The following is a 13260-nucleotide window of genomic DNA, read 5'->3' as shown; positions in this document are numbered from 1 at the left end:
TCAGCATATTATACTGATTTCTGAAGATCATGTGACACTGAAGACTGGAGTAATGATGCTGAAAATACAGCTGCACATCACAGAAATACATTACAGTTTAACAGAGATTCACAAAGAAATCTGTTATTTTAAATTGTAATAATATTTCACAATTTTTACTGTACTTTTGACCAATAAATGCAGCTTTTGTGAACAGAAGAGATTATAAAAAAATGGTAATTATTCCAAACGTTTGACCAGTAGTGCATATCTTTCATCATATATCTACTGTAGCAGTTGTGATCCGGCTGTTTTTGAAGCTCTTGATTTTGAACATGGTCGTCGGTGATGTAAGAGTAAGTTCGATGTTTCTGCACGTTTGTTTATCATCTGTTCTGTTTTGCATATCTGTGGCTCATCTTGACCCTGTGAGAGAGCTCATGAGAACTCATTCAGCTTCAGACTGTCAGTCTGCACAAGTTTGTTGCTCATTTAGTTTACATCTGCAGGACACACAGCATCAAACGCAAGAAAGCTGACCGGACGCATGCATGCAGCAGTCATGAGCAGAGAGGTTGTTTAATAAACTAGTAGGTTCCGAAATGCCAAATTCACAGGGATTATAATTTGAATATCTCAACAGAAGATGCTTAAGATGTTCCTCACAATCTCAGTAGTCTTCTCTACTCTATAGATGAGCTCTTACATGTAAGTATTTCATCTTTAATTCATTGTGCATTGGTTTGAATTGCATTAGTAACTCCTTTGCAAAGTGATACTGAAGTCCTAAAGTCTTTACTAAAGAGATTTAGATATTAAACTTAAAAGTGGTGGAGGATGTTGATATTTTAATATATGCATAATGTGCATGTCATTACAGTAAAAATGCATATGCAAATGTGTAAGTGTCTCTGACGGTGTTGTGAATGCATCGTAATTGACTTCCTGAATGAAGAACATTACATTCCTATCCTTATTAGTGTTAAAAGCGGATAATTGTACATCATGGCAGGTAATTATCCTAACGAGTGATGTGCTTACATGCTCTAGAAGGTCTGGTGTATTTCTATTATTTGACAAATGGCTGGCACATAACAAGGTGAGTTTAGTTTGAAGACGAAGGCTTTTAGATGATGATGGCTGGCTCATAACAGTGATGATATTTAAGCAAGATTGGCATTGTACACAAATGTGGTACGGCTTGCTGTGCTATCGCTGCTTTTAAAGCATTGCACTAAACTACACTACAACGTTTGCTAGATTTTCCATTTTGTTAATATTTAGACAAGTTTAGTGTTGACCGCAGTCCAAAACCTCAACAATTCAACCCCGTTGCCCAAGCTATTGTGAGAAAAATTGATCAAGCTAATGTTTTTGTTGGGTTTATTGGAAATATAAATGTATTAGCAGCTTCAAACCAACATTTGGTCCCAAGCATGCCCTGAGAGTTTCATTTAGACTAAATTTGCAACATTGTTACTGTTTCTGGTGTAGTTTTTGTTGCTGTTGTTTTAATTTTATAATATTCAATTACACAAATCAGAGTCTAAAATCTCCTTATTTTTGGTAACGGCTAAAATTAAAACTTAATTTCAAGAAATAGGAAACCAAACAGCTCATGTAATATCTAATTATATCACTTGAACATTTTCTGAGGTTTTTTATTGGTCTTGTTTTGGTTGATGAATAAAAAATGCTTTGGGTATATTATTATTATTATCTGTTAAATGTATAAATGTTGAAAATCAAAAGGTGACTTCATTTTCCGGCCCTGTTTTGTGGAATGTGTTACTTTTTATTCATTTAATTATTTTATTATTATTATTATTATTATTATTATTATTATTATTATAGTTTACATTATAGTACAATGTTTTTGCATTTTGTATTTTGCAGGCTGCATTTAAACAAAGCTGACTCTGTCTCTCCCATATTAGTTTCTCTCTAGTTTTGATGATCTAATAATAGATATGAAATGCTCAGATGCTGTAACTGGATTGTTCTCTTTAAAATCTCTGTTTGCTTTGTGTTTCATAAGCCGTGACAGTGTGGTTGGCCCTGTTTTGTGGAATGTGTTACTTTTTATTCATTTATTTATTTTATTATTATTATTATTATTATTATTATTATTATTATTATTATTATTATTATAGTTTACATTATAGTACAATGTTTTTGCATTTTGTATTTTGCAGGCTGCATTTAAACAAAGCTGACTCTGTCTCTCCCATATTAGTTTCTCTCTAGTTTTGATGATCTAATAATAGATATGAAATGCTCAGATGCTGTAACTGGATTGTTCTCTTTAAAATCTCTGTTTGCTTTGTGTTTCATAAGCCGTGACAGTGTGGTTCCCGTCTCTTACCTTATCTTGATTGGCTGGGAAGGGCCAGAAGTGAAGCAGGACTGAGTGAAGCAGCGCAGACGCTCTCATCTGGACTTTAGGCAACAGAAGGACCGGAGTCTGGAAACGCTATGCGTGAGAGGAGCTGCGGTGCAGTGGTTTGATGGGCAGGTGAATATTGAGCCATGTTCATGGTGCTCGCGACGCTCAGCAGAGGAGTTCAGCGCTGGACTCTTACTGTGCTTCTCTACAGCTGCCAGGCGAGTCCGTGACACACACACACACTCACACACACACATACATACACACACACACACTTCTACATATCGCTGTCAAATGACTAGAAAAAGTTTAATTTCATAGTTTTTAGCACCGTACAAAATCATGTTTTGAAGTTTATTGGAGTATGTTTTACAAGAAAATACCATTTTAGTCTTTCTGCTTGAATTCAGTGTGTTACTTTCTAATTATTTGTTCAATTTATAAGCAAAAGTGTTTCAAAGTAAACCCTTCACAGATTTTTTCAAGAGTATTTGGTTAAAAAGTAACTTGAAGTAGAACAAATAATAAAAGTTAATTCAAATAAACCAAACAATAAAATAAGAGTTTCCTTAAGTTTATTTTTTTATGCTATCAAGTTAATAGGATAAAAAAAGAAGAATTTTGAGATTCTGGCAGAACATTTTTCAAAGTAAATTATAAAGATTATGATATGTTTTACAAGAAATATACTATTCTATTTCTACTTCAAAATTTGATGTTTAATTCAACTTTCTTGGTAATTATTTGTGCAATTTACTAGCAATGTCTGACTGAAATTTGTAGATCCTACATAAATGTTTTTTTTTGTGTAATAGTTGGTTAAAAAAGTCACTTAAAGTAGATAAAATAACAAAAAATTATTTTTTTAATTAGTGGGACATTATAAATTATACAGACATTTTTGGAGTATGTTTTACAAGAAAATACCTTTTCAGTTTTTCTGCTTCAGTATTGCATGTTTAATTCAATGTGTTACGTGCCGTTTCTTTGTAATTATTTAAAATTTACAAGCAATTTTAATGTAAAAATAGTTTGTACACCAAATTTGTATAATGTCTCAAATCTTGATATTATTATGAATACATATCTCTGCCCATATGTTGTTGTGTAAGCTCTCCTATAAATCCACATACCTGAAAGTTTAGCAGACAGGCATGAATCTCTGGAGATTAGCGCAGAGCGATATAAAATATGCTCCAGACATGATCATCTGAATGTGACTTTCAAAAGTGTAATAGTTGGTTAAAAAAGTCACTTAAAGTAGATAAAATAACAAAAATTATTTTTTTAATTAGTGGGACATTATAAATTATACAGACATTTTTGGAGTATGTTTTACAAGAAAATACCTTTTCAGTTTTTCTGCTTCAGTATTGCATGTTTAATTCAATGTGTTACGTGCCGTTTCTTTGTAATTATTTAAAATTTACAAGCAATTTTAATGTAAAAATAGTTTGTACACCAAATTTGTATAATGTCTCAAATCTTGATATTATTATGAATACATATCTCTGCCCATATGTTGTTGTGTAAGCTCTCCTATAAATCCACATACCTGAAAGTTTAGCAGACAGGCATGAATCTCTGGAGATTAGCGCAGAGCGATATAAAATATGCTCCAGACATGATCATCTGAATGTGACTTTCAAACATTTATGATGCACCGCAACTTATAAAAAGATATAAAAGAGCCTGAAAAAAGGTGGACGGTTTTGAAAGTTGCTATTATAACCCGTATGAAAATATAGCAATAGTGCTTCTGTTGTAATTGTCTCACATTTATTCGCTACAAATTAAATAGTTTTGAAATGTAACTTATGCCTAAACAGTGTGTCGTATACTAAGAGTGCTGTCTTTAAGACGGACACTGCATTTCATTTTAAGCTTTTAAATTCAAAAACATATTTTAAAATAATGAAACGACTCAACCAATGCACAAAAAGATAGATTAACGACTCTAAAATATGAAAGTGTGCTTGTGCATGCTGGTCACTTTCACAATTGTGTCAAATGTCAGCATATGCAGTTTTCTGCAGTCTTTGTGAGTTCAGTAGAATTACAGTACATCGGAGAAGGTTGTTACCCTTCCAGTCTGCGCAGACATGACATTTCTAGGATATTTAACATTTAGGTGAAAGTTCTGAGTAAATCTTATAAATCAAATTAAACAGAATCAAATGCATCAGTTGAGTGAGCATGCAGTATCATGATCGCAAATTATAAAACAGAAGTCAAATGTACATTTTCAACCTCAAACTAGTTTTTAGTCCAGTAAATCCTGTATATTTGTACATCTGCGGTCAGATCAGGAGGGTGGTGGCCATTTATAACAGTGATTTCATCCCTTTAGCTCATTTTCATGTGCTTAAAGTGATCTTGTAGTAAGACAGTTCCTCATACAAATGTAATTATGGTTCCTGTAAAACACACTGGTTTTTCTAATGAAAAAAAGTGGCTTATAAATACATTGTATAAGTATTGCTCACCTAGAATACTCCTCTTAAATATGATTTCACATGGATCTACACTATTCATAATAATACGTTTCGTATTAGTTCATACTTCTAGTCCTACTTAAATTAGCAAAGAAACATCTATATCTATTAAACCCAGTATCCAGAGTATCTGCAAATGAGTAACAAGAGCTACTGATATTCATTATTATATTCATATTCTACTGATATACAGGCGTTGCAAATGAGGAAGAATGTAAATACCGCTCTGTGGAATTATTAATTGAGTCCTAATAAAACAAGAGTCAAACTAGAAACTTGATGTCTGTGGCTAAAAGCTTGATAAAGTTATAGCTAAAAAGAGAGAAAGGTATGTTTAAAAGAACAAGATAGACCCTTCCTCTGAGAACATTTATAAATACTGCCACCTTGTGTTTGAAAATGTGCCTTTAATCGTAGCTCTGCATCACCATCAGCTCTCATTATGACTCGATGTGCAATAATCACACTAAATCCTCACATTAACAGCAAGTAAATGTCATGTTTTATGATTTTGGTACATATCTTACTGCTACTTATTTCAAAACAGAAAAAGACAAGACAAATGCAATAATATAAATGTCAACCTTTCAGATTTCATTCGTCTGCAAGGCCTCAAAGGTGTCGCTGGAATATTTTGTGGGCTGTAATTACTTCTGGCTGTTAGTGGAGGCGATATTCCTGCACACGCTGCTGTTCACCGCAGTTCTGACCAGGAAAAGACTTCTGAAGAAATATATGATTATAGGATGGGGTGCAGCTTTTGTACTACATAAAAATCTTTGAAAATATGTCCTACATTAACATATGACATTAATTCTCCATCTTTATTCAATGAACTCATTCAGGAACTCCATTACTGTTTGTGATTCCCTGGACGGTTGCCAAAGCTTTGTATGAAAATAAAAGGTAAGTGTCTGTTTTACTACTGTTGACACTTTAAAAAGAAGTTGTGCATAAAAACATTTGTGTGAGGAGGCATTTTATGGTGGAATAAATGTTTTTTATTTTTGCTTTTTATCCACTGAAAAAAATGGTGTAGGGATATTTTCAGAAATTGCGATAAAATTTCACAAATAATTATATATTTTTTAATAGTAAATATTAATTTGAATCTAAAGTTGTGCAAGACTGAAATAGTATTTTGTTGTTGTTGTTAAATGTACTCCAATAATCTTCAAAACACATTTTTACAGTGTTCTTATATATATATAAAACCAAACACAAGGGTTAATATTATATAATGGCATTATATTTCTTAATAAATAATTGTAACCACAGTTAAAACAAATTTGGTAACACTTAAATCCTTTATGCATAATGCATTATGAATAACGTACATTATAATGCATTATATCTTTTCATAAATAATTGTAACTAAAGTTAAAATGCGTTCAATTATTTGCAGGTTCCTTACATTGAAATTAGTGGTTTGTTGAGTGTTTTAATGAAATATACTTTCTAAAGATGTAACGATGAATAGATAAGTATCATAATGTATTGTAAATGTGGTTACAATTATTCATGAGATCATACAGTGTATTATAAGGTGCATTACAAGGCATAAATGCATTAAAACTACTTTTATAATGCATTATATATAAAGGCTTTAAATAAAGTGTTGCCTTAAATGCATATGCTCATCTGTTCATGGTTAAACATACATAGTACAATGCATGTTTTCTGTTTCTAAAGCTGTTGGTTAAATAACATCACATGGATCTGGTGGATAATCAGAGGCCCGTTAACATTATCAGTGATTGTGAGTATGATGCCTTATGAATTTCTATTTAAATGGCTTGAGTTCCTCTTCTTTTGTTGGCATATATTCAGTTTGACGACTGTGGAGAGCAGGGTTCGCTGGTTTACATCTGTTCTGCTGTCATGCTATAATGCTGATTTCACTGTAGTTTCTGGCACATTGAGGTGAAGCGTCTCGTGCTGGTCATAATAACAGTTACAGTGGATCAGATCAGTCGTGCTGCATCCAAATGTGTTTGAACCCTTCAGTGGTTAATAAATGTACATGTACAATCAAATAAATCATTTTCTAATAAATGTCAGTGTATATAAATCAATGTTGCTGCAATATAGAGTGTTAAAAATAATAAAATCAAACTTCATTAACATTAACTTGCATGTAAAATCACAAATCATTTTGTAATACATTTCAGTAAAATTAAAAAAATTGATAAAATATAGAGTATTAATAAAAAATAATAAAATCAAAACTTCATTAATACTCAGTCCTGCTCACAAAAACCTAGGTGTAGTGGGTGATAAATGTGCATATAAATTCAAATAAATAATCAAAATCACTTTTGGAAAAAAAAAAGTATTAATAAAAATAATAGCATTAAAATTTCATTAACACTCAACCCTGCTCCAGAAAAAAAAAGAAATGAGGCGGATGAGCAGTTGATAAACGTACATGTAAAATCAAATAAATTAATTTGTAATCAATTTAAAAGAAATTAAATCAGTCTTGCTACAATATAGAGTATTAAATACAAATAATACACATAAACTTTAGTTAGCACTCAATCCTGCTCAAAAAAATACAAATAAAATAAAATAATAAAGTAAAATAAAATAAAATAAAAATACTGAGATGGACCAATTCACCAATAAAAATAATAGGACCAAATTATGGATAAAATTAAACAAAAATAATACAAATAAAACTTAGTTAACACTCAATCCTGCTCGGGGAAAAAATGGACCAATGGTTGATAAAAACATATTAAATCAAATAAATAATTGTCAGTAAAATTAAATACACTTTGCTGCAATATTAAAGTAAAAATAATAAACTCAAAGCTTCATTAACACACAATCCAGCTAAAAAAAAAAAAAAAAGAAATAAATCATACAAAAGTAAAACTGTTGATATAATCATGCACTCACGTGTCGATCTGTCTTTCAGGTCATTTTTTGCATTTTTCTCAAAATCATCAGACTTTTGCTGTCTAAGCTGAAGGCTGAGCAGGTGAAGTTCACTGACTACAGGTACAGGTCAGTCACTGCTTATCTCAAACACGTGAGAAGTGCTGGTGACAAGACTCGTTTGACACGGCTTGCATGTGTCTCTCAGTTTAGCCAGAGCCACGCTTGTGTTGATTCCTCTGCTCGGGGTCCACGAGATCGTCTTCACTTTAATTATAGATGAATCGGTCGAGGGAAGCAACCGCTACGCCCGAAACGTCGTCCATCTGACCCTGAGCTCTTTCCAGGTGACAAACCTGCTTGTATTTCCCTTGCCCTTTTCCCTTGATGTTCTCTTAGAAATGTGACATTTTTCAAAACTGAAATAGTGTTTCTTGTAAAATGTACTCCAATGATCTTTACTTAATGTACAACTTTGAAACATTTTTTTAGAGTTTTTTTTTTTGCCTCACCAAATCCTCTAACTGTGAGCTTTTTTTGCTCAACAGGGTCTTTTAGTTGCAGTGCTGTACTGCTTTGCAAATGGAGAGGTACGTTTGGTGACGACATCTGAACTTTAACCCTCATAATGCATTTACAATCTCTATACTTTTTTCTCATTCCGGGTCCGTTTGGACCTCACCTGAAGAATTATTTTATAAAACAGTCATAACTTTCACATAAAACCTTATTGTATATGATCTGCAGCTTCTCATTAATGAGTGAATGTGAAAAATATTCATCTTACCATGTTTTTACTATACTATTACTGCATTTAACTATTTTTTAGTCATAAGAAAAGTGAGAAATTTCAAATTCCACATGAACCACGCCAAAAATTGATGCAAAATGTTTTTTAGGTTTTTTTTCCAATATTGATGAGAAATTTGATTTGAATATATCATTGTATGGAATTTATAAGATCATATAATCTGAGAATTACCGGAATTAACCCCATTTGAACAAATAGAAATTAATTAAGTTCTGTTGAATTTCTAACTCATGATTGCTCAAATACAGTCCAAATTTATGAAACCTACATATTTATTTCTAATAAAACAACATAACAAAACAACATTAATCTGAAAAGTTTTCAAACAAAATCAATTCATTTTACTTGCATAAACGTTCACTTTCATATGAAAACAACCAGCAATTTTTCATGCTGCAGTGGTTTATTAATATACGAACATATTCATGCTCATCAATAAAATGCAGTCCAAATGTGTGTGAGATATAGAGAAAAGCTAAAGATACTTTACAAACGTTTTTGACACTAATACAGCTTCATATATAATTTTACATAAAATATTTTTGACACTAATGGTTCTCCATACAAACCCGGGTCAAAAATGACCCGAACAAGAAACGCGTAACACTTTTATTTCATAAATGGTTATATGTGTCTTCAAAAACAATTGTAAACGATCTGAAAAACAGATGTGTATTTTAAGGGTCTTAAAGCATTTGCAAAGTCTAATTCCATTAAACAATGCATTTTTAATCAATTTGGTTAATGCATCTATTCTGGGTCAAAACAGACCCCAATGTGTTATGTGTGAGAATGTCTTTCAACATAGACCTAACTTTGGAAACGTGTCCTTTAGGTCCAGGCTGAGCTGAAGAAGAGGTGGCAGCTGTTTCGCCGACATTCACCCCAAACACCTGTGGAAGAGCTCGCAGAAGAGACCTGGACAAACCACAGAGCAGAGCGAATCCAATGAGGAGGGAACACAGGGACATCAGCTGCAGGTGGCCGTCCAATCAGCAGAGGACTTGGTGTGTGGGCGGAGCTCCGGCCTGGAGTTTTACATGAGGAGGAGCCTCTCCAGCAGCGACGGGGAGATGACTTTAGGAGAGACCATGGAGGAGATCACAGAGGAGAGCGAGATTTAATGTCTTCTCACTCCTCATTCTGTCAGCAGCCCCTGCTTCTGATTTATTGTTCTATAACTGCTTTTTGTGTGTGTATATGGTGCAAGGTGTTTGAAAGGAGCTGCACAATCTACGCTTTGAAATGCTCAACTCTGAATTTGAAGTCGCTAATTAAACATTAGTTCACTGAAGACTCAGTTAAAATGACACTGAACTAAACAAGAGTGGTGAAAACAGGGATGGACTGTGATTGAAAACAGCCCAGGGATGATGATGCTCTAATATCATATATTTGAGCAGCTTGATTATGTAGATCAACTGCTTTTGCTTCAGATTTGACTTCAGACATCAGGTGGAGATTCAAAATAGACAAAAGCAGCGGAAATATCTTGAAATTCAGTAATGTTGCCATAGATCCAACGATATGCTAAATTGGTTGATAATATTGTTAAATGCAATTTATTATATGCATTAAGTTTTGTATTTTTTCCTGCATTTTTATGTCAAAATACAGCAGTTTTAACTTACACATTGATTTGCATCTTGATTGTTTGGTGCATCTTGATCATTTTGATGTTTGAAATAATAATTTTTACATTGCAAAAGCAGTGCAATTAAATTAAACAAACAATTAGCAACACCTTTCTCCCTAAACACTGTATGTTTGCTTTGCATCTACATTCGCTCAAGCGGCACGTTGGAAGTTTATGCACGCATGCTAGTAATAATAAAACGCTGCTTCACGAATACTGAAATGAAACGGTTTGCTTGACTAGTGCTTTATTCATGAGCAAATGAGTGTGAAGCAAAGTTGTGGATTATTTACATCATTTGCATGTGGTTTGTCCATAACTCCTTGAATGAACTCGCTCTCTGTTATTTCACCTGATGATACAGAGAAAATGCATTCGTCAAACCTCAATAAAGACTATTCAGTTAAAGGTTTCAATATTGTGTATCTTTGTCAAGAATAAAACTCACCGTTTTCTTTTTTTCCCAAATTGTATCTGTTGGTTTTTCAGGAGTATTCTCGTCATCCGGAAGGATTTTCCGGGCTTCTTTGGAGATCATGTTGAATATTGACTGGGAAGAGGAGCAGAGAGACTATAATGTACCGATGACAGTACATTACAATCAGTGCGAGGTAGTAACGGATTACATGTAATCTGGATTACTCTCTTAAACGTTCCTTCTAAAAGAAAAATCTTCCGCTTATATACATTTGGAAAGCCTTCCAGTTTTAGGCAGCTGCATGCACCGGCGAGTTTCCTACAAGTTACATCAAAAGTAATCTAAAAGTAGTCTGAATGCGTAATCCAATAAATTACATTATAAACTACAATTTCTGTTGTGCAATCTGTAATCAGTAACAGACGACACTTTGTGACCCTGGAGCACAAAACCAGTCTTAAATCTCGAATGCGTGGAAGTTTCAGCAAGATCACTATCTCTCCTCGGTCTTTAAAAACGACTGACATTAATTTAGCGATCAAATTTAACTCATATTTTGTAATGATCATTCAAATCTGACTAATTTTCCAATTTTTTGTCATAATCAGCATCACAGGGAAATGTTATGGGGTTTCAAATCAGAATATGACTTTCTGTTATGAAACGACATTGATTTCATGTCCACTGTAGATTACTGTAGAGAAATTATATTTCAATATTCCTATGAAATATTAGATATTATTATGAAAATCTTGCCAATTATTACTCCCATTATTACACTTCTTTTTTCATCACATGTTGCCCCATGAACACATTAATATGCAAATTAGATACAGTGTATAGATACATAGTATATCATTGGAAAACCCATTTATGGCAATTTTACACACATACTGCATAAATGGTATATCAAATCATTCTGTTATATCTTGAGAATCATCTTTATACAAAGTTTGGTATTAAAAAAATCAATTGTTTTTGCCTATTCATGTTCATTCATTTCTTTTTATTTTAGCCCTGGTGTCCTCTACAGAGGACATAGCATAACATATGAATAAAATATAATTTTTTTCCAGAAAAATTCTTCTTATGCTCTAAACAATGTGATGACATGAAGAAATACCAAAACGTTTTTTTTCTGTCTCAGGAGGATACTATATTTATAATTGAAATGTTACAGTATTTAATTATATATTATAATATTTATTATAAAATCAACACATGCACAAAAAACGTGAATAATACTCAGATTAAGTCACAATATGGCAGCATGCTGTTACAAAACTCGATGTTTGCCTACATGTGCATTTATCAAGATCCATATTTTGCAGTGAATCAGAGACTGAGAACGGATACCAATTATTTTTGGTTTAAATATTGAAGAATAATTATTCAATACTTTAATGTTATGCTATTTTGCACAGTGCATACAAATTTAAATAATAACAATGATCAATATATAATGTTAATTATAACTTTATATGTACAGTATGTGTGTGTGTGTGTGCATTTTATATGTAAATATTATAAATAATATGTTATAATTAACATTGTATATTATGTATATAATGTTAATATATCACACACACACATATATATATATATATATAATGTTAATTATAACGTGTTATTTATAACCACATATATGCAGAAAAAACTAAATAATATTCAGATTAAATTTGATTAAATCACAATATGGTCTCATGTTGTTACAAAACAAATTGTTTGTTTGGCTATATTTATTAAGATCCATATTTTGCAGTGATAACATGCAAATGTAGTAAAGACTGGATACTGATTATTTTTTGTTTAATTGTTTGATAACCATTTTATATATATATATATATATATTTTTTTTTTTGCATATATAAAAATGCTGATTTGTTTCGACAGATTGATAAGAACACAGGGATGGTCATGAACCTGATCTGAAGGAATATATTGAGGTACAGCTGTCCCTACACCGTCTAATGTGTACTTAACAATACATTACATTAAACTGAATATATTAAAGTTAATATAACATGAATACTAATTTTATGTAAGTTAAAATCAACTTATTTTAAGTCACTGTCAGATTTGTTCTTTTTATTATTATTCATTTTTATTCATCGTTTTTTAATAATTATTTTTTTAGCTATAAATAAATTATAGAAATTAATACTTTTTTTTTTTAGCAAGGATGCTTTAAATTGATCAAAAGTGATGATAAAGACATTTATAATGTTACTGTACAAAAGATTTCTATTTCAGATAAATGCTGTTATTTTGAACCTGAAAAAATTATACTCGGCTGTTTTCAACATAATAATAATAATAATAATAATAATAATAATAATAATAATAATAATAATAATAATAATAATAATAATAATAATAATAATAATAATAATAATAATAATAATAATAATAATAATAATAATAATAATAATAATAATAATAATAATAATAATAATAATAATAATAATAATAATAATAATAATAATAATAATAATAATAATAATAATAATAATAATAATAATAATAATAATAATAATAATAATAATAATAATAATAATAATAATAATAATAATAATAATAATAATAATAATAATAATAATAATAATAATAATAATAATAATAATAATAATAATAATAATAATAATAATAATA

General features: G+C 31.1%; 1 long non-coding RNA gene and 1 pseudogene across 1 annotated transcript; both read left to right on the top strand.

Annotated features, from left to right (window-relative positions):
- Positions 1 to 7970: 7970 nt before the first annotated feature.
- Positions 7971 to 9660, top strand: LOC107570474 (uncharacterized). The gene is made up of 3 exons (XR_001607041.1): positions 7971 to 8090; positions 8292 to 8333; positions 9390 to 9660. It is a non-coding gene; the product is annotated as an uncharacterized lncRNA (long non-coding RNA).
- Positions 9661 to 10559: 899 nt separating this feature from the next.
- LOC107570469 (6-pyruvoyl tetrahydrobiopterin synthase-like) overlaps positions 10560 to 13260 on the top strand; it is a 6147-nt pseudogene continuing 3446 nt past the window's right edge.

Source organism: Sinocyclocheilus grahami, unplaced genomic scaffold (genome assembly GCF_001515645.1).
Source record: "Sinocyclocheilus grahami isolate Dianchi unplaced genomic scaffold, SAMN03320097.WGS_v1.1 scaffold1463.1, whole genome shotgun sequence".
NCBI lineage: Eukaryota > Metazoa > Chordata > Actinopteri > Cypriniformes > Cyprinidae > Sinocyclocheilus > Sinocyclocheilus grahami.
Note: the sequence above shows the minus strand (reverse complement) of the source record. Positions and strands in the feature narration are given on the sequence as shown.